The sequence below is a fragment of the Vigna unguiculata genome, chromosome 11 (genome assembly GCF_037176805.1).
Source record: "Vigna unguiculata cultivar grain cowpea cultivar isolate G323 ecotype 2 chromosome 11, ASM3717680v1, whole genome shotgun sequence".
In the NCBI taxonomy this organism is placed as follows: domain Eukaryota; kingdom Viridiplantae; phylum Streptophyta; class Magnoliopsida; order Fabales; family Fabaceae; genus Vigna; species Vigna unguiculata.
Window position 1 is genome coordinate 23,752,463 of NC_140802.1, and position 22,264 is coordinate 23,774,726.

At 38.8% G+C, this 22,264-nt stretch overlaps 1 long non-coding RNA gene, 1 other non-coding gene and 1 pseudogene across 2 annotated transcripts; 1 reads left to right on the forward strand and 2 right to left on the reverse strand.

Moving 5' to 3' along the window:
- The first annotated feature begins 622 nt into the window (after nucleotides 1-622).
- Nucleotides 623-6,212, forward strand: LOC146881621 (uncharacterized; annotated as a pseudogene).
- Nucleotides 1,217-1,323, reverse strand: LOC114172259 (small nucleolar RNA R71). The gene has a single exon (XR_003601970.1). It is a non-coding gene; the product is annotated as a small nucleolar RNA R71 (small nucleolar RNA).
- Nucleotides 6,213-13,279: 7,067 nt separating the features above from the next.
- LOC146881622 (uncharacterized) lies at nucleotides 13,280-13,874 on the reverse strand. Its single transcript, XR_014986392.1, has 4 exons — nucleotides 13,776-13,874; nucleotides 13,625-13,700; nucleotides 13,446-13,541; nucleotides 13,280-13,363 (listed from the first exon to the last, which is right to left on the reverse strand). It is a non-coding gene; the product is annotated as an uncharacterized LOC146881622 (long non-coding RNA).
- Between the last annotated feature and the right edge of the window lie 8,390 nt (nucleotides 13,875-22,264).

Genomic DNA, 22,264 nt, shown 5'->3' on the forward strand with positions numbered 1-22,264 from the left:
TTTCTGTGTAGTGTAGTGAATAGTGTCGCGGCGCGCATGAATAGTGTCATTTGTAGTAGTGAATAGTGTTTGAATAGTGTCCGAATCTGGCATTTAACTTCTGGATTTTTGTTTCGATAGCTACGGAGCTTGTTTTGACTTGAAATATTTTTCCCCCATTTCTAAGACGTTGAACTTGATAGGAAAAATAGCTACAGCAGTTGGTATGGTCTGAGTTAAGAGATTCAAAAAATTTTTGGACTGATTTTTAGTGAAACTTCAGAGGACCATAACTTTTGGTCTGGTTATCAGAATCACTATTATTTTATATGGATTTGGGGTAGAATTTGATTTCCTACCTTGTCGTAACCCGCTTTGCCGGTTTGCAAACTCAGATTTTCCAGAAAATGCCATTTTCTACATTTCAGCAATGTTTTTTGTGATTTTTCTTCATTTTTTTTACTTTTGAAAAATTGAAAAAAATACTTGTGCTTTGAGTTTTGATCTGATTTTTTTTGTGCTTCTGTTTGACCACTCAAAGGAATATCCTACCAATTTTCAAGTCATTTGAAGGTCGTTTGAGTATACTTGTAGTTATACCCTTTGTTGTGCCAATATCACTACAATTAGTGCTTTTTGGTGCATGACTAGGGGAAACCCAAGTGAATTACAACCATTTGACCCTGAAATTGATAGGACATTCCACAGAGGAAGTAAGCATCTTAGGAATCCATCTTTGCATGCTGAATATTCAGTGACTTTTCCTGATTCTTCTGATTCTCATCACATTCCTGACACTCCTCATTCTTTGCATTCTGAGCATACTGTATATTCTGAGCATTTTCATACTGATAACATGGCTCAACCTCCTCCACCTCATGAGAGAACCATGAGTGAGCTCACTGCACCAGAGTTCACTTATGATAGTTTATGCATATAATACCCTGAGGAGGAGGTTCCATATGTGCTGAAAACTGGTTTAATACAGTTGTTGCCAAAGTTTCATGGTCTTGCAGGTGAGGACTCGTGCAAACACTTGAAGCAGTTTCATGTCGTCTGTTCCACCATGAAGCCTGCAGATATACAAGAGGACCATGTATACTTGAAGGCTTTCCCTCATTCTTTGGAGGGTAATGCGAAAGACTGGCTGTACTACCTAGCACCCAGGTCAATCACAAGCTGGGATGACCTTAAGAGATTGTTCCTTGCCAAGTTCTTTCCTGCTTCAAGGACAACAGCCATAAGGAAGGAGATTTCTGGCATCAAGCAGCAATCTGGGGAGACCCTTTATGAGTATTGGGAGAGGTTCAAGAATCTCTGTTCAAGCTGTCCACACCATCAGATTTCTGAACATCTCCTGCTACAATATTTTTATGAAGGCTTGCACCACATGGATCGAAATATGATTGATGCCGCAAGTGGTGGTGCCCTTGGTAACATAACCCCAGCTGCAGCCAGACAATTAATAGAGAACATGGCTTCAAATTCTCAACAATTTGGCACAAGGAGTGTTGCCATAGTTGTTAGAGGTGTTCATGATGTAGGAGCAGCCGAGTACACAAAGAAGTTGGAAAGTAAGACTGATGCTCTTACCACACTGGTCAATCAACTTGCTTCCAATCAGAGAGCTCCAGCTGCAAGAGTTTGTGGCCTTTGTACATCTGTTGATCATTTTACAGACTCTTGCCCGCATTGCAACAACAGGCTTCTTCTTCTACACCAGTGGATACCCCTCAGGCCTATGCAGCAAATATTTTCAACAACAATAGGCCCCAACAGCAACAACAAAACCACAATGATTTGTCAACCAATAGATATAATCCAGGATGGAGGAATCACCCTAATTTGAGATGGGGAAACCAGGGTAACCAGCAGCCCCAACAATTTCAAAATGTGCAACCACCTCCACAACAAAGAGTTGCACCTGCACCACAAGCTGCTCCTATTCCACCTGTACCCACACCAGCTCCTGCTGCAGCACCTGCACCTGTACCTGCACCTTCTTCTTCTACTTCATTGGAGGAGTTAGTCAGGATGATGACCCTTCAAAATATGCAATTTCAGCAGGAGACTAGGGCCTCAATCCAGAGTTTGACAAATCAAATGGGGCAGATGGCCACTCAGCTAAACCAGGCACAAGCTCAGAATTCTGACAAGCTTCCATCACAGACGGTGGAAAATCCTAGGAATGTGAGTGCCATTACTTTGAGATCTGGGAAGAACATTGAAGTTCCCACTTCCGATCCTACACCTCCAAAGGAAGCCGACCCTGCCACACTTCAGAGAAAGCGTGATGCTCATGCAACTGGTCCTTCCACATCTAGTGCGACTTCTACACCTTCCACCTCTACTGCTGAACCTTCCATACCTCTTCCTTTCCCTCCAAGAGCCATTCCAAGCAAAAAGATGGAAGAGGTTGACAGGGAGATCTTAGAAACTTTCAGGAAGGTGGAGGTGAACATACCTCTATTGGATGCCATTAAACAGATTCCCAGATATGCAAAGTTCTTGAAGGAGCTATGCACGCACAAAAGGAGGCTAAAAGGAAACGAAAAGATCAGCATGGGCAGAAACGTGTGAGCATTGATAGGTAAATCTGTTCCTCAGATTCCTGAGAAGTGCAAGGACCCAGGTACATTTTGTGTACCTTGCATCATAGGTAACAATAAATTTGAAAATGCAATGCTTGATCTTGGTGCTTCAATAAATGTTATGCCTCTATCTATTTTTAAATCTCTTTCTCTTGGACCCCTGCAACCTACGGGTGTGGTGATTCAGTTGGCAAATAGAAGTGTTGCCCACCCCGCAGGTTTGGTTGATGATGTTTTTGTTCGTATTGGTGAATTGATTTTCCCTGCTGATTTTTACATTCTTGACATGGAAGAGGGATTTTCACATGGTTCTGCACCAATCATTTTAGGCAGACCATTTTTGAAAACTGCACAAACCAAAATTGATGTCCATGCAGGTACTTTGTCCATGGAGTTTGATGATATTGTTGTGCGATTCAACATTCTAGATGCCATGAAACATCCTTCTGAGGATCATTCTGTTTTTCACGTGGATATTATTGATGATGCTGTTGATGGATTGATTTCTGATTTCCACTCTTTGCATGCATTAAAACATTCATCCGTGTCTGAGTTATCTGAATTTGCATGCATTGATGTTCTTGATTCTGATTCTGATTTTGCTTCTGATTCTGATGATGCTGAATATGATGTGGATAATATTGAATCTAATGAGTTTGACTCTCTGGATGTTGTACCTATTCACTTTGATGTTATACAATCAGGTTGCACTAACCATGTTGCACGAAGTACACATGCATTTGATTGTTATGCTCAGGTACAAGCTGTGGAACCCATTTCTCCCTCCCCTCTGGTTCCTGATATTCAGCCAGTATCCAGTACTCTAGAGTTGAAACCACTGCCAGACAACCTTAAGTATGTCTACTTAGAGGAGGAGGACAAACTGCCTGTCATCATTTCCACCTCCCTCACTGCTGAACAAGAGCAGAGGTTGTTGCAAGTTCTTAAGAAGCATAAGAAGGCAATTGGATGGACATTAGCTGACATCCCTGGTATTAGCCCATCAACATGCATGCACAGGATATTGTTGGAAGATGGAGCAAAGCCAGTGAGACAGCCACAGAGGCGACTCAACCTTGTCATCTCGGATGTTGTAAAGAAGGAGGTGACCAAGCTTCTACAAGCTGGGATCATCTACCCCATTTCTGACAGTCAGTGGGTTAGCCCCATCCATGTTGTTCCAAAGAAGACTGGCCTCACTGTAGTCAAGAATGAAAAAGAGGAGCTGATTCCAACAAGAGTGCAAAACAGTTGGAGGGTTTGCATTGACTACTGAAGGCTAAATCAAGAAACCAGAAAAGACCACTTCCCCCTGCCTTTTATTGATCAGATGCTTGAGCGCTTGGCAGGTAAGTCCCATTATTGCTTTCTTGATGGGTTTTCTGGTTATTTTCAAATTCACATTGCACCTGAGGACCAAGAGAAAACCACATTCACTTGCCCCTTAGGCACTTTTGCCTATAGGAGGATGCCGTTTGGCCTATGCAATGCCCCTGGCACATTCCAGCGGTGCATGCTAAGCATTTTTAGCGATTTCCTTGAAAAATGCATAGAGGTGTTTATGGACGACTTTACTGTATATGGGTCCTCATTTGATGCATGTTTGGATAGTTTGGACAGAGTTTTAAACAGGTGCATCCAATCTAACCTTGTTCTCAATTTTGAGAAATGTCATTTCATGGTAGAACAAGGCATAGTATTGGGGCACATAATTTCAAAAAAGGGCATTGAAGTTGACCCTGCCAAGATCTCAAATATTTCACAATTTCCTTACCCCTCTTCTGTACGAGAGGTTCGTTCTTTTCTTGGCCATGCAGGGTTTTACAGGCGCTTCATTCAAGACTTCAGTATAAGGCCCTCCCACTGTCCAACCTATTGCAAAAGGATGTTGATTTCATCTTTGATGAAAGATGCAAAGAGGCTTTTGATTGCCTCAAGAAGGCCCTGACCACAACTCCAATCATTCAGGCGCCCGACTGGACAGCCCCATTTGAGCTTATGTGTGATGCATCTAACTATGCATTAGGGGTTGTTCTAGCTCAAAGGATTGATAAGCAGCCGAGGGTAATCTACTACGCCTCCAGGACATTAGATGTTGCCCAATCAAATTACACCACAACAGAAAAAGAGCTCCTTGCGGTAGATTTTGCACTTGAAAAGTTTTGATCTTATCTGCTTGGTTCTCCTGTTGTTGTGTTTACTCACCATGCAGCTCTTAAGTACCTGTTGAAGAAGGCAGAATCAAAACCTCGGCTGATAAGATGGATGCTCTGGCTCCAAGAATTTGATTTGGAGATCCGTGATAGGACTGGAGCACAAAGCCTGGTTGCAGACCACCTAAGCAGGATTCAGAGGTCTACTGATGATGCTACACCGATCCGGGATGACTTTCCCGATGAAAGTTTGTTGACACTCTCTACTTCTTCCTCACCTTGGTTTGCTAACATTGTTAATTATCTTGCTGCTTCTGTTTTTCCTCCCCTAGCATCCAGAGCTCAATGTGATAAACTCAAGAGCGATGCTAGGTACTACATTTGGGATGACCCCTATCTGTGGAAAATGTGCAGTGATCAGGTTACCAGGAGATGCATTCCGGACCATGAGATTGACTCGGTCCTCAAATTTTGTCATTCATCTGCACCTGGTGGTCACCTTGGCACACAAAGGACAGCTCGTAAGGTGCTAGATTGCGGATTTTATTGGCCCACCATCTTCAAGGATGTGTGGAGGATTTGTAGCACATGTGAGGAATGCCAACGAGCAGGAGGAGCCATTTCTTGGAGACAACAGATGCCTCAACAACCCATGCTATTTTGTGAGGTGTTTGATGTCTGGGGTATAGATTTTATGGGCCCTTTCCCTGTCTCTTTTGGTTTCACTTACATCTTGCTTGCTGTTGATTATGTTTCAAAATGGGTGGAAGCCAAAGCCACTAGAACTAATGATGCTCGAGTTGTAGTGGACTTTGTTAGGTCTCACATATTTTGCAGGTTTGGAGTTCCTCGAGCTATTGTTAGTGACCAGGGCACCCATTTTTGCAACAGATCCTTGGGGGTTTTGCTTCAAAAGTACGGGGTTGTGCATAAACTTTCTACACCATATCACCCCAAACTAATGGGCAAGCCGAGATCTCAAACAGAGAAATCAAGAGGATCTTGGAGAAGATTGTGCAGCCCAACAGGAAGGATTGGAGCAATAGACTTGAGGACGCTCTATGGGCTCACAGGACTGCTTACAAGGCACCTATAGGGATGTCTCCTTATCGGGTTGTCTTTGGTAAGCCATGCCACCTTCCAGTGGAGATAGAGCACAGAGCCTACTGGGTTGTCAAGTCATGCAACTTCTCTCTTGATCAAGTTGTGGAGGAAAGGAAGCTGCAGTTGAACGAGTTGGATGAGATCGGTTTGGAGGCATATCAGAACTCTATGTTCTACAAGGAGAAGACTAAGAGATTCCATGATAGCTCCATTGCTAGAAAGGAGTTTGTTGTTGGTAAGCAAGTTTTACTGTATAACTCCAGACTTGGACTCATGGGGGGTAAGTTGAGATCAAAGTGGATTGGTCCTTTTGTTGTCACTAATGTTTATCCTTATGGTGCAGTTGAAATCAAAAGTCAGTCCACAGATAAGAGCTTCAAAGTGAATGGGCATCGTCTTAAGCCATTCCTCAGCAATCCTACCTTGGTGGATACTGTTGTGGAGGAAACTTCCCTGCTTGACCCCACTGCTGTTTCACCATGATTCAGGGAGTTTTATTTCCCCTTCTTCTTTACTTTTATTGCACTTGTCCAAGTCTGTCTGTCTGTTGTTGTTTCTGTTTGTTTGTTTCATTATTGTTAATTTGTGTTAATTAGTGTGATGTTTTTGTTTTCTGTTTGGGACACTCACTTCACTTTTGGAGGATGAGTTGTTGGTTATTCTGTGAACTGTTATCCTTGCTTTGTCTTTGCATGTCAACTTGCTTTTGGAATTAGTTTACCCTGTGTAAGAATTTGAGCCACTCTCTGTTCTTTGATTATGTGATATATGCCTCTTGAATGCTTGCACAGTGGCCTTGGCTTGACTCTTTCTGAATGCCTTTCTGATTCACATGCATGTTGGGATATGATTTAGGCAATTTTGTTCTGTGAGCCTACAACCAGATGAGCCTACCTTGAACTGTTTCCGTTGATACCCCTTTTTGAGCCTGCATACCCTTTCATTATTTTACAGCTCATTACAAGCCCTTAGCCTGAAAAACCATGATTATTCCTACCTTAGGAAATTTTGGAGCTTTGGAATTGTTTTGGGAATGGGTGCTCAATTAAGTGTGGTTGCGCACAACAAGTGTGGTTGTGCGCGCACTTGTTGTTGGTTCTTGGAATTGCTCATTTGTACACCAAAGTGGGTTTTCAAAATTGTTGTTTCTCTACATGTTCTCTGTATAGAAAAAGAAAAGAAAAAGAAAAAAAAAAGAAAAGAAATAAAAAGGAGTTTGGATTTGAGCATTGTGTGAGAACCAAAGTTGGAAATGTTGATGTTTGGGATTACTTTCATGATTGATTGAGACTTATTCCCCACTGCTCCTCTATTTCCTTGGTTGCTTAGCTACTTATCCATATGTTCCACACCTTGTCCTTAGCCCCATTACAACCTTGAAAAGTCCTTCTGATCTTGACCTGCATGTGTTTCTGGTTTGGTTGTTCGTTCTAGAGGCTTGCCAAGTCTGTTTGATGTTTGTTTTTCAAGGGTGCTTTGAGAGTAAACAATAGCCTAGAGATTTGAGTGATACAGTGCATATTTCGTGAGGTTATGTTGCTTTCAATTCTCTCCTTAAGCTGAACTGAGTACTTGACATGTTTTGAATTGCTTGGATGATGTTCATGGATACCTTGCAGCTTTGAATCCTTATGTGTTAGATGTGTTTCTGTTTGTCATGTGTCTGTTTGTCTTGTGTCTTTTTGTCTGTCTTGTTATGTTTGTGATGTCCTTGCTTTGCTTTACTCTTTAATTTTGCCCAAGAGTGCAAAAGGGTAAGTGTGGTCGATTTTGATGAGTCATTGTTTTCTTCTATTCCACTAGCCTTTGTGCACCCATTAGATAGTTGATTAGTGCTTAATTGTTCATCATTAGAGTGTTTTTCATCTGTTGGGCTTTATTGGGCCACTGTTCCGAATTTGGACTAATTTCACATTATTTGGCCTAATTTTTGTTTTTAATTATTTTTTAGGTATTTGGGTGAAGCAATTTTGGAGCTTGAACTTTAATATTTAGTTGAAGAGACTTTCCACATCATTGCCACATCATTTCCATGTCATTTCCACGTCAGCAAAGTCAATGGGTCAAAATTTGAGGCCTAGAGTGGCATTTTTGTAAATCTGAGTGGCAGAGTGGCAGTTTTGTAAATATGAGTGGCATGGGTGATATGACCACGAATTAGGTCTGCATGAGAGGAGGCCAGCCACTCCATCATCTTCAACCTCCCTTCAAAACCTCCATTTTCGTTCTCCAAGCTTCCATGGACGTCCCCCTTGCGGTTTTTCACGTTTTTGGCTCATTTTACCGTTTTTATGCATATTTGACAACACCCATTAAGGGTTTTACGTTTGGAATTCGTTTTCTTGCTTGGGCAGTTCGTTTTGTGGGTTTTATTGACTTGGAACAATACCCATTCATGGGGTTTTCGCATTTATATATGATAACACCGTTTTGCATTCCATTTAAGCTTTGAAATCTCAATTTTTGCTCTTAAATTGCGTTTTCAGATTTGATAAGTTAGGGTTCTTGGTTCTGATTTTTGTGATTTCAGTTTTGAAGTGTTTAATTACTCATTTCCATGTCTAGCTAAATTCGTGTATTGACTCCTTGATGAAAAATGCAATGAAGCTTTGAGGTTGTGCTTGTTTTGTGAAATCTGCCATGTTTTGTTCTGAATTCGTGGAATGCATGTGGTGAATCTGTCAATGCTTAATTTACAGAGTAATTGCATGTGTTTTTTTTAAGATACGTTCATGCTTAATGTATGTAGCTTGGCTGTCATGAATTTAAGGATGTGTGCATTGCTTAATTGCATAATGAAGCTAGATTGTAATTTTCGCTTAGTGAATTATTATCTAGTGGATTGAGACAAGGCAGGGTTGGTGTTAATTTGGTGGCCTATGATAAGTGAAATTGCGTTTGAATCAGGGATGTCAATACGGTTTTAGTCACTGTAGCATTTAAATTAATCTATTTATTAGCATTCCGAATCTGTCTGCCAACCCCCCCCACTCTGTGTTTTATTGTTGTGTTCATCTGGAAATTTCGCTTTAAATGAAAATATTGGTCGTTCGGAGACGACTTGGTTCACTTTCATATACTATATTTAATATGTTTTAATTTGGTGGGGTACGACCTCTATCATCCGTCGATAAGAAACAAATTCGTCAAACACAATGCATGGAATTATTTATTGTTACATATCAAGGTGGGGTACTGTTGCCAAGAAATGTTATCGACGGATTGCAACCATTGGAAAGTAACAAATATCAAGTTGAATTTGATCCTGGAGGAAGAGAATTAGTTTCAACTTGTGAAAAAATAAAACTCTTCACAAGATCATAATAAACTTACATTAAAACTAGTGTCTTAAGACTCAGGACAAATCTTCTCTAAAATGGAGGGTATGATGTGAATTGCATATTGGTCAAATGGAGGATGACTAATGCGCCGTGTTGATGCAGTTTCTTTTATTTAAATAAGGGCCTAATGCTTTGTAAAATTGGCTGACCAAATTGTGTTTTTCGTTTAACCAATTAATGGGCTATGGTTTTGCTTTATTTTCAAGTTGAAATAAGGGTCCATATATGCCAACAAACGAACCAACCTTTGGAAGATCAAGAGGACCTTTGCTGAAAGTTTGTGGATGACTTTTGGTAGCCTTAAATTCAGTTACAATCAACCATTAAGTATCCGATCATTGCTAGCTTGAGCGGATCATTAATTAATACCTTTTCGTGGGTTGTAATTGAAATTTATGTGTCTTTTGTAATTCTCATGCTTAAACCTCCTATATAAGTTGAACCATTTACATCAATGATGGCAAGCTGTGTTTTATTCAGAAAATAAACGAGTTTTATCTTATCTATCTTAGTGAGAGTGATTCTCCTAAGTTCTTGAGTGATTCAAGAATCCCCGAGTTTTATCAAAGTTCCCTTATCCCTTTGTGTGTTTAAACTCTCAGGCTTATCTTCCATTCTTGGAAGTGTGATGTCTTTCAATTTTCGCTCCATCTTCTTATATGTTTCCACTTTCTCGTTTTAAATAATTTCTCAAATTTCTTGCTTATTAGCATTCCAACGTTGAAAGATCAGTAAAACGAATCGGCCCTTTCTATTCACATCATTTGTTATTCTGATCCTGGCTATGTAGATTTGGTATAGGAATGGAAGTCTATCATACAAGGTGTTTAACCGAAGGCCACCCATGTTTAGTTGCATTGGATTACGAAAGTGAAAACTATGTTGTGAGCCAAAGATTGGTGGAGAAACTCCAATTACCAACAACCTTTCGTTTGAATCAAGCATGGATCAAATTTAGTACATGGCAAAGTGTGAAAGAAGAATTATGTGATATTGCTCCCATGGACTCTTGTCATCTTCTTTTGGGATGGGCATGGCTTCGTTTTAAAACACTCCATCTTGATGAACGTTCCCTTTATTTGAGGCATGAGGGACATCAAAAGAAATAGAAGTTTATGACACCAAGACAAGTCACTAAAGATCAACGTAGGCTGAAGGAGAAAACAGAAAAAGAAAGAATAGAAAAGGAAGTAATATAAACTGCAGAAGGAAGGGAAAATAAAGAAAAAGAAATGGAACTAGAGAAAGTTTATTCGTCAATGTTTTTTCTTCTATAGTTTGTGATGTCATTTTACAGGAACAAAAGGATAAGCATGTGAAGCAAACACACCAACTTCCATGTTTGAAAAGGAATCTTGTTTGTAGTGCTTTATTATGCATTTGTTCCGTCGATAAGAAACAGAGTCGTCAAACACAATGCATGGAATTATTTATTGTTACATATCAAGGTGGGGTACTGTTGCCAAGAAATGATCAAGGATTATCTTATTCCTTTTTAATATTATTGAATATGGTGTTAGTTGATTAAGAAAGCTAAGTGAAATCCCCACTGGACATTAAGATAGCAAGCTATCTAGATGTGAAGGTTCCTTTCGCAAAGCTCAAGAGAAGAAGATGATGGATTGATTCAAAACAAAAGGGAAATGGAAAGCACATAAACCATAGAAAACCAAGAACAATTAAAGGAAGAGGAAAACATAAAATGGAAAGGAATGAAATGGTAAAAATGTGAGAAGCACGCCACTACAAGGCTAGGCTAGAAGCCATGACAACCTTGAAGATGAGTGGATGTGTGCCGCCACTTGCTATGCAAGATAAGGCTTAAAAGTTTCACTCCCAAGGGAGGAAACTCTCACAAATGGTTGAGACACAAGAGTGTTTTTACTTCAAAATGTTCAACCCTTTTACATGTCTAGGAGCACCCCTTATATAGAAGAGTTTAGGGGCCTCTAAGCAAATAAAAGATACCTAAGGATGTCTCTACAAAAACCTAACCCTAGCTTCTAGAAACTAGGTCAAATAAGGTTACAAAAATGAGAGACAAAAGAGCTAACTATGGTGTGTGCAAGGCTAATTTCGTTCTAGCACAAAAGGAGACCAAGAATGTGTCTCATATGTCTCTAGAAAGTGGCCATAGTGTGCTAAAAACAAAGGAGACCAAAGGTACATAGGTACAATTGCTTTATGCCTTTTTCTTTATGCTTTATGCCTTTGCTTTACTCTCTCCTCCACATCATTTATGCTCCCCAATCACCATGTGCCACCTAGCATTGCTTTCTTACTCCTAATTAACCTACAAAGCAAATAAACATAGATTAGCATGTTGGCTTAAGTCAAGTCAACTATAGTCAACAAGTCAAACCTAGTCAAAGGTTAACAAGTCAACTAAAGTTGATTCAACTAAGTCAATTTAGGGAATCAAAAATAACAAACATAAATGAAAGGGATGAAGGATTAGTGAACTTCCTTTCTAAACATGCTTAGTCTTCTTAAGCATGTGCATCCATCCTTGGTTGGGGTCAATCCTTCATCATCCTCCCCTCCTTGGAGAGAATTTGACCACAAATTCTTTAAGCCTTTGTAGATGGAGCTTGACTTGATTTGGTGGAGGATTTGCGTCTCCCTTTTTTGAGCTCTTGTTCCATCCTTTCTAAGGATATTACCCTTAGCTTTAGTTAGGCCATCTTTATTTTCTAGAGTACTCTTCCTCTCTTGCTTGTTGTGCTTTGGGCCTTCCTTTTTTGGCTTGGGAAGAGAAGGAAGAGTGATGCACATCTTGCTTTGGAAGAATTTTTTTGTAGGCAAGTAACACCTTAGTGAAAGCTTGCCCATTTTCTTTTTCTTCTTTATCTTTTCTTATTATATTTCTATCCTTATTAACTTCTTGAGGTGATAGAGGTTGTAAAGTGGTCTTTTTCCCATTTATGAAGAAAATGTATTGGTTGGTATGACCATCATGTAAAGATTGTTTATCAAATTGCCATGGCCTACCTAGTAAGATATGTGTGACTTCCATGGGAACAACATCACATAACACCTCATCTTTATAGCTTCCTATGGAGAAGTTAATTAGGACTTGTTTATTGACATCTATTTCTCCCTCTTTACTTATCCAAGCAAGCTTGTAGGGCTTAGCATGAGGAATGGTCTCTAAGCTAAGCTTTTCCACCAACCTTGTGCTAGCTACATTAGTACTACTTCCTCCATCAATAATTAGAGAGCAAACCCATTTGTTAATTTTGCATCTAGATTGAAAAATATTTTCTCTTTGAGTTGGCTCAAGCTCACTTTGATCTTGACCTATCATGCGCCTTAATAACATAGGGTCTTTCTCAAAAATTTTAGTTTTACTAGAGGAAGAAGGTTCTTTTGAAAGAGAATGGGGAGATGAGTGTTCACTTTCAACATCATTACTCTTCTTTAAGATCATGGTCTTCTTGGTTGGGCAATTTAAAGCAATGTGATTATAACCCAAACATTTAAAACATTTAATAGAACTTGCACCAGTGCAGAAAGGGCCTTTGGCAGCGGTTGTTTTTAATATTCTGCACCGGTTCGGGAACCGAAGCATATTGGGGCGAGGCCAAAAGGTCATAGCTTTTTGCCTCGGTTAAGAACCGAAGCCATAGAGTCCCCTTCTGCCTCGGTTTTACGTTCCACCCGAGGCCATATGGGCTTCTTTTTTTTAAAAAAAAAAAATTTGATACCCCTTTGGCCTCGGTTTTGGGTTATACCCGAGGACATATGGGCTTTTTTCGATACCCTTTTTGCCTCGGTTTTGGATGCACCCGAGGCCATATGGGCTTCTTCTTTTTAAAAAAAAAAAATTCGATAACCTTTTGGCCTCGGTTTTGGTTGCACCCGAGGCCAAAAGTACGCTTTTTGCTTCGGTTCTGGTATGAACCGAGGCCTAATACGCTGTTTTTTTTATTAATGCTGTTTTTGATTTGTTGTTATTCCCACATTTAAACTTGCAAATTTTATTCAGCACCCAGCACAGACCAGAATAGACCAGAACAGAATATTTTAAAACACATCCACAATTCAAATTCATTTAAAAGACAATTACAAATCATTTACAATCAAGATACATGTTCTAATCAATAGTATTGTACATTTCAATTATATATTTCGCACATGCTATCCTACCAAACTTGATGGACTTTGCGGGAATTGCTGCAGGACTCTTGAATGTCTACAAAATAATAGATTAAGTTAAGTTAGTATATAAAAAGGAAATATTGCAAAGTATTCATTTTAATTCAAATATATATTACCGTTTCCCAATTTGTTGTAATACGAGCACGCACAGTGGTTGTCATCCATTGCATTATATAGTAACCACACTCATATGAGCCGGTTTGTCTATTACACTGCATTATATTAACAACGTTACAATTAATTAAGGAAGAAAATAAAGCAAACAATCATGAAGATATGGATAGAAATATCAAACCTGGAGAGAACACCATACAAGACCTTTTGCCTTAGCCGTTGATCTCCCTAACAACATGTTATGTGCAGCAATTGAACTATGATATAGGGAATAAGTTAGGATATTTTTATATAACATGTCATATTCATAAGATTGATATTGAGGTTCTTACCAATCTATCACTTGTCTAAGATGGTTGGGGGGAGGGCGATGCAAAGAGCAAAACCACACAGCAAGGTTCTCCCTTAGGGAAACCACAAGTAACTGCCAATGATGCCTGATAAGAAAATAAATTCATTGTTATGCATTAAAATGACTAATTATATTCATAAGTTAACAAAAATGACTTACCGAGCAACATAAGGGACAAAATAAATTTCTTTTCCACGTTGAAAGCATTTGGTCACATATGCTTGGATGTCATCAAACTTGTTGCCTTCATGGGTGAGTTGGGGGTCTATAAACCCATATAGATCATTCAGCCTCATAGTTTCAGTGACACCAGACAGATACCTAAACCAAAAATTGATTTGATATAAGTAAATACATAAATATATCAAATAACTATATATAATGACTAAAAGACTTACATCATCCATAATTGAATAATGGTAATATTGAGTTCCTCTTGTCCTCGTGCAAGCTCCAAGACATCTTGGGAATGCAAGTAAAATGGGATGTCAAGATCTCTCCCAAAAATGTTAGCATCCCAAGGAACCTGCATCGGCTTATCAGCTATGATTTCTGCAAGTTGGAGCAATGCACCAAGAGGATCGTCCAAAGAGAGAAGAATCTTCTTTGATTGAGGTTTTTCCTATATTGATGCAATTTCAATTAAAATGGAATATAATTTAAGTTTGAATATAATAAACATGTCAACTTTAAAATGTAGTATATTTGTGGGTTTAAGAGTCTGTACCGGGGGGTCAGTATCAACCAAATCTCTAGGCCAGGCGAGGAAACACTGGAATGCCTGTGCCACAATATACATTTCATCTGTTGGCACAAGAACTAAAGCATACGGCATGAGAACCTCCTCTACCGTGACCTTATGATGAGTTCAAATTTTTGCCCTCATTTAATATTTAAATTTGGGGATTTAATTGAATTTTCTGTGCTTAAAGATTGATTTAATTAGGATTTGTGATTATTGGATTTATTGAGTAAGTTTGGTAAAAGTGGCGTAAAAATTGATTTTAGTTGCATAAAATATTATTGGATATTTTAACGTTTGTTAATGCAGCTGGAATTTATTTTTGGTCAATTAATAATGTGATTTTGAAATATTCAAAGTTACAAAATAAGTCCAAAATCAAGAAATTCTGAAAAAGAATAAATCAGGAGCTAAATGCACCCCCAGATTTTATTTGCACACTCCTCCCTCAAGTGGACCACAAAAACCTGTTCTGCACCCCCAGTTTTCACTAAGTTGCACCCCTCCTACCACTTAAACTCCATTCAACCAGATCATGCCATGTGGCAATCCCCACCTCTTAAAATTAGCCAACTAGCACAAGCCACGTGTCATAATCCTACCCTCACCAAATTAACCAATCAGATCTTGCCACGTCATCATCTCCTCCATCTCAAACATGAAACCCTAACCCTAGTTTCCCTTCCACCCTACACGGCAGCCGCCATTGCCAACCTCGCCGGCCACCACTGAAACTCGCCGGAAACTGCAGAACCACCGCGACGCAGCACCTCCATTTTCTCTCCATCATCTTCTCCGTCGCGCTCACCATGATAACGCCATCTTCTACATCTTCTCGCCTCCGCATCCCGCAGCCACGACGAACCATCCAGCAGCACCACTGTTCCGCCATGATCTTCTCCGCAGCGCCACCATCATCGCGAGCACACCACCACTGCATCTGCGCGAACCTTCTTCGCAGCGCCTCCACACAGTCGCCGCCACCATTACAGCAGCTCCTTCGCACCACCACGGCCACCGCGAGTTCTTCTTCCTCGCGCACAACCATGGAGACGTCCGCGCGCCACCATCTTCTTCCCGCGAGCCACCAGCGCCTGCACCTACAGGAATCACGAACAGTTCTGCGCAGCCACCACGCCGGAAATCTGGCCACCACGCCGTCAGCCGCGCCGTCACGAGGGAGGGAGAAGAGTGTGAGAGTGAAACCCTAATTCCTGGAGAGAGAATCTGCACTGCCACGTGTCAGCATCTGATAGGACAGTCAAATTGGTCAACTGGTCAACTCTGGTCAACTGGTCAAAGTCAGCAGTCAACTCTGGTCAAAACTGCAAATATGGTTAAATAAGAGGGGCAGAATTGGAAATTTGACAGGAATTAAGTTGCTAATTAATTAAATAAAAATAAAAGATTTTAGCAACTGACAGATAAAGCCCAAAGTCCAGTGGAAGCTTATATAAAGAGACTTAAGGGAGCAGAAACGAGGAACTGACAATTTTACAGCTGACAGCTTAGACACTTAGAACTCTCTGGTTTTGGCAGATACTGTCTCCACCACATCTCTCATTCTTTCTTTTATTTTCTTTCCTTCATATCATCATGTATTCCATCAAAGCCATGGAGGGCTAAGCTTTAAGGGTTGATTCCACTGTAATTTCTTAAATGGATTCTGAGGTTAGATGAATTTATGTGATTGTTATTTTGATTATTGTTGTGGTTTTTGTTTATCTATGTCCTTTGCTTCTTAATTGAATAGAAAATAATGATTTTGAATCTACATGCATGCTAATCATATGAGTTAAAAGGTTTTTAAATTAAATTGAGACTTTACTTTGATTTTGTTTAGAAACTTTCATTTGATTAAATAAGTTTTTGCCAATAATTGAGACTTTAATTTGATTAGAGGTAATTACTTTAACTAAAATTAGTCAAGACTTTACTTTGATTAATTAAGTTTTCTATTTGGTAAAGAAACAAAGGAATAGACATGATTAGGCATAGTAAAATTAATTGAGACTGTACTTTGATTAAATTTACTATGGACAATCTAACAATTCTCACTTTTAATTGAGACTGTACTTTGATTAAAAGTGAGGATGCCAACAAATGAATTGAGTCTTTACATTGATTTATTTGTAAATCAACAACAATAATTAATTTAACAATAATCTCTAGATAACCAATGAAGAATCTTATTTAGAAAAGGCAGTGGAATTGACCTATTTACTATTATTGTGTTTACAATCTTCCGTGTCATTTTATTTGCATATCAAAACCCCCTATTTTTATAATTGCTAGTTTTAATTGCATTTTTAAGAATCAAATATTTGAGATCAATTTCGTATTCGTTGTGAGACAACTCAGGGTTATCTTAACCCTAACTATTTTCTTCACTACAAACTGGCAATACTGAAGTTGCTAAAGTAGTGGTAATTTGATCGCCTAACGACAGCGATATCACCTTAACCTCATCCTCTGATAACTCCATGCCATGAAGAACTGTGGCTGCCTCAAATACTTTTCCACGAGCCACTAGTGTCTTCTCTGTACCATCCCAAATATATAGCTGACATGGATGAGTGTCATCCATGTCATCCCCGGGTGGAGCTGAATAACTCCCCTTTCTGCTTCTACCTGTTAGAGCCAACGATTTATTAAAGTTATTCAATTACTTTATTAAATATCATTTATTCAATTCATAACTTATAGAAAACAAATTTACCCGTGGGAGGCACAAATGGGTCTAGTTCTGGCGGATGATCCACTGGCGAACGAATGCCATAATGCTCAAATTGGCGCATTACTTCTTCTCTCACTTGCGCCGTGATCATTTCCTTTAGTCTTTGTTCATAATCAGCACCATGACTGCATGAAGACTGACGAGAGGAGGAACCAAAAAATTGGCGTATGCCGACTCCTGATCCAGCACCACGCACACGTCCAGGGTGCTCAGGTCGTCCAATTGCAGCAACAAGTATGTCATGACGACCTTCTGGAATGAATCCTCCTTGGGAGGTCTGCTCAACCAACGAATCCTACAATGTAACAAAAAATTTTATAAATCAAAATACAATATAAAACATAAACGAGCAATTTAGATAAGAATTGTATCTTACAATTTTCTCAGAGATTTCTCGTGCAGAGTCAGAAGTGTAGTTGCCCGATGAGCGTAAACGGGCTAACTTCCACTTCTGATGACGTGATGGTGGTGAAGGAGGCTCAGTATCTTCACCCTCAGAAGGTGGGGGCCTAGATTTTTTCTTTTCTGTCATTATCTTCTCTTCAAGTTTTCTATACCCACCACGAGATAATATGTGCGGGTTTTTATTTTGAGCACTTATGCTTTGAGCCTTTTTCCTCTTTACCTGTAACATATAAAACCCACTTTATGAATTAGTTAAAATTTTGCATAATTATCAATTGTGCTATTGATGATTTCAAATAAACATACCTGCCATCCCTCAGATGTCCGAAGCTCAAGAAATTGACGCCATGTGTCTTCATCAATCCAAGTGTATTTCAACAATGGATTTTCATTCTTTTTATGTCCAAAGACATACCTTGACGTCAACTTGGTCTTAAAACCACGAAATTTCTCAGCCACCGATGACAAACATTTTTGTCTTAGCGTCGGCACATTTGGAATATCAAATGTTAGCTGCAATATAGAAAATGTAATCAACAATATTTATCATATTATCAACAAAATCAAAGTATAACTTTAATAACATTAATATTAGTTACCAATAAATCTTGCCATATTATTTCCCGATCAACTTCAGTGACATGATCAAAAGATGGCGTAAGGATTGATATTCTCTCTCGTGCCAACATTCCTAAATAGCTTTTGAAGACGTCCCCACAACGACCACTAGGTTCACCAGTGTCGACGTTAATATCAACATGTGTTTTCTGACCTTTAGCTCTTCTAATTAAGAGCTCTCTCAACCTAGTGGCTCCTCTGGTGGGTCTCTTAGTAGGTGCTTCATCCTCTGATGAAGTATAATGTTCAGCCATGTATCTGTGAAATGAAAACATAAAAAAACATTAATAAGCAACTGGCAAATTAATATATAAAACATTATTTAACAAAACACCTAAATGTTAACAAGAATATGAAATTCATACATAAAGTTATTGATTGGTCATATGTATATTCCTTCATCGTGATCTTCTCGAATTGCATGTACATCATCAACTAGATGGATTTCATCAACATTTATCGTTCTTCTAAATGGGTGGGTGACAACAATATTAAGATCACTCATATTCTCTTCATTAGGATCAATTTGTTTTTTTCCATGAAGAGCGACAAACCAATGTTCAGACGCAAGATCTTTAACATAGAAAACCTGAGATGCTTGTTGTGCCATGATAAATGGCTCGTCTCGATAACCCACCTTTCGAAAATCCACTAAAGTCATTCCTGATTCATCTATTTTGACAATTGTCAATCCACTTACATTTGAACAGTGGAATAGTAAACATGGTACAATCAACCTCCCATATCTCTTGTATTACACCATAGTATGTCATTGATCCTACTACGTGATTTTGATCTTTAGATGTAGAAAATTGTAGCGACTCGGCTTCAAGACTGACTCCACTATTTTGTACTGTGCTTTTATCATCAAGAGACTTTGTATAGAATGTGCAATTATTGATTTCATAACCTGTACAACAGATGACATCAAATTTCAACCTATTTGCTAACCACATCAAAGTCTCAGAGCATTGCGCATCTTTCAAAACCTCAGATTTAAACCAAGGCATGAATGTTCTATTATGTTCCATTAAATGCCATTTCTCTGATTGTCTTGGATTGTTCTCTTTCACAATGACTTTGTGTGCAGATAAGTAAGGCATTACCTCATTTGTGTTGTTCAATATGTATAGGTGTGCTTGCATCAACTCTTCACGATTTTTGGTAACCACACTCACACCTCGTATGCTGTTACTTATAGAACACCTGTTCAACCATGATCTGTGAGGAACTCCTATCGGTTTTGCTTTTGCCAGGTAATCTGAACAGAACTCGACACTTTCTTCAGCAATATATCTTTCGATCATTGAAGCTTCTGGACGATATTGATTTTTCACATACCCTTTCAAAATCTTCATGTAACGTTCAATGGGATACATCCATCTTAAGTATACTGGTCCACAAAACTTGATTTCTCTTACCACATGAACAAGTAAATGTACCATGATGTCAAAAAATGATGGAGGGAAAAACATCTCTAGCTGACACAAGATGATAACAATTTCGGCTTGAAGTTCATCTAACTTTAAAGGATCAATGACTTTGCTACAAATTGAAGAGAAGAATGCACACAAACGCGTTATAGTTTGTCTAACATTTTTGGGTAAAATTCCACGAATAGCTACAGGTAACAATTGTTGCATTAAGATGTGGCAATCGTGAGACTTTAGGCCAACAAGCTTCAAGTCTTGCATGGACACCAAACTCTGAATATTTGAAGAGTATCCTTGAGGTACCTTGACACTCTTTAAACATAAGCAAAAACTTATCTTCTCTTGTCTGGACATAGTGTAACATGTAGGGGGCAAATAAGTGCGCCTACCAACCTCCCTTGGTGCCAAGTCTTCTCGGATCTTCATTTCAACCAAATCCAAACGAGCATTTACTCCATCTTTTGTCTTTCCCTGAATGTTGAGTAGTGTACCAATCAAGCTATCACACACATTCTTCTCTACATGCATGACATCTATGCAATGCCTAACTTCTAACTTCGACCAATATGGAAGGTCAAAGAATATTGATTTTTTCTTCCAAGGGCTCGATGCAGATGACTTCTTGGACGTTTTACCAAATACATGATGTACTTTATTAACTTTTTCATGAATTTGAATGCCAGTTAATGGAGTTGGTCCTTTGTCATTCTCTTGATGTCCATTGAATGCTTTCTTTAACCTTCGATAAGGATGATTAGCTTGTAAAAACCTTCGATGGCGCAGATACACGGTCTTCCTTCCGTTTTTCAATTGATGAGATGCACTGTTTTCTTGACATATAGGACATGCTTTATGACCCTTGACACTGTACCCTGACAAATTACCATAAGCTGGAAAGTCATTAATGGTGCAAAATAACATTGCATGCATCATGAAAGTTTCAGAAGCAACAGTATCAAATACTTCAACACCATCAACCCATAACACCTTCAAGTCTTCAACTAGAGGATTGAGATATACATCTATGTCATTTCCAGGCTGCTTTGGACCAGATATCATCATAGACAACATCATGTATTTTCTCTTCATGCAGAGTCCAGGAGATAAGTTGTAAATGAATAATATAACAGGCCAACAACTGTGATTTGTACTTAAATTACCAAATGGATTCATTCCATCAGTAGCTAAGCCAAAACGAATATTTCTACATTCTTCACCGTACTTGGGAAATTCCTGATCAATATTTTTCCATTGCATTGAATCAGCTGGATGACGAAGGAGTCCGTCACATCTTCTCTCAGTTGCATGCCATCTAAGGTTTTTAGCATCTTTAGGATTTGCAAACAAACGCTTAAGTCTGGGCACGATTGGAAGGTACCAAACTACTTTCAAAGCAGATCCTTCCTTCTCTATTTGACCATTATCTTCACTGTTTCTTTTCTGCTTGTACCGTGATGACCCACACTTTGGACATTTTTTCAAATCTTCAAATTCTTTTCTGTATAATATGCAATCATTAGGACATGCGTGTATCCTTTTATACTCCATACCTATCGGACAAAGAATTTTCTTGGCGTCATAGTTTCGAGTGGGTAGAGTATTTCCTTCAAGAAGAATTTCATTCAAGAGCACGAGCAATTCTGTGAAGCTTTTATCTGTCCAACCATTGGTCGCTTTCAAATTCATAAGTCTTAAAACCGCTGATAATCGCGTGAACTTAGTTGAACCAACATACAACGGAGTTTCCGCATCAACAGACATCGTCTCATACACATGCGCTTGTGCAAAAGCTTCTGCGCCAACATCCCGTATCATGTCCTCTATATTGTCTTCTTCTACTCGCTCTTCACATCGCTCTTCACATCGCTCTTCACATCGCTCTTCCCGTCGCTCTTTCATGGAGGAATTGGCAAGATATTCAGATCGAGAAATAGTTGGAATGTGTATTAATTCGCCGTGCCATGTCCATATTGTATAACTTTTAAGGAAACCATCACAAATAAGATGTTCCCTAACTTGAGTTGCATTCAATTTTCTTCCATTCAAACAGTTGACACAAGGACATCTGAACTTCACCTCATCACCACTTCTCCCCTCATAACGTTGCGCAAATTTTATAAATTCTTCTACTCCATTCTCATACTCAGCGCTAATACGTGGTAAATTAATCCAATCTCGATCCATACTGAAATTGCGTGAACAATTTCAGTAATCTTTGAATCAATGCTCACGTCGTAATCAAGATGTGACCCTATCCCATTTAAGAAGATTCACTTTCTTTATTTTATTGGTACATATATTACTTTTAAAATACATATCTTAAATTTCACGAAATTTTGCCAGCATTTCGCATTGACAAATATTCATGAATTTTAAGATATGTATTTTAAAATATATATATATATATATATATATATATATATATATATATATATATATATATATATATATATATATATATATATATATATATATGCACAAATAAATTACTAGAAAGTGATTAATCATCTTAAACTGTCCAATCGAACAATTCA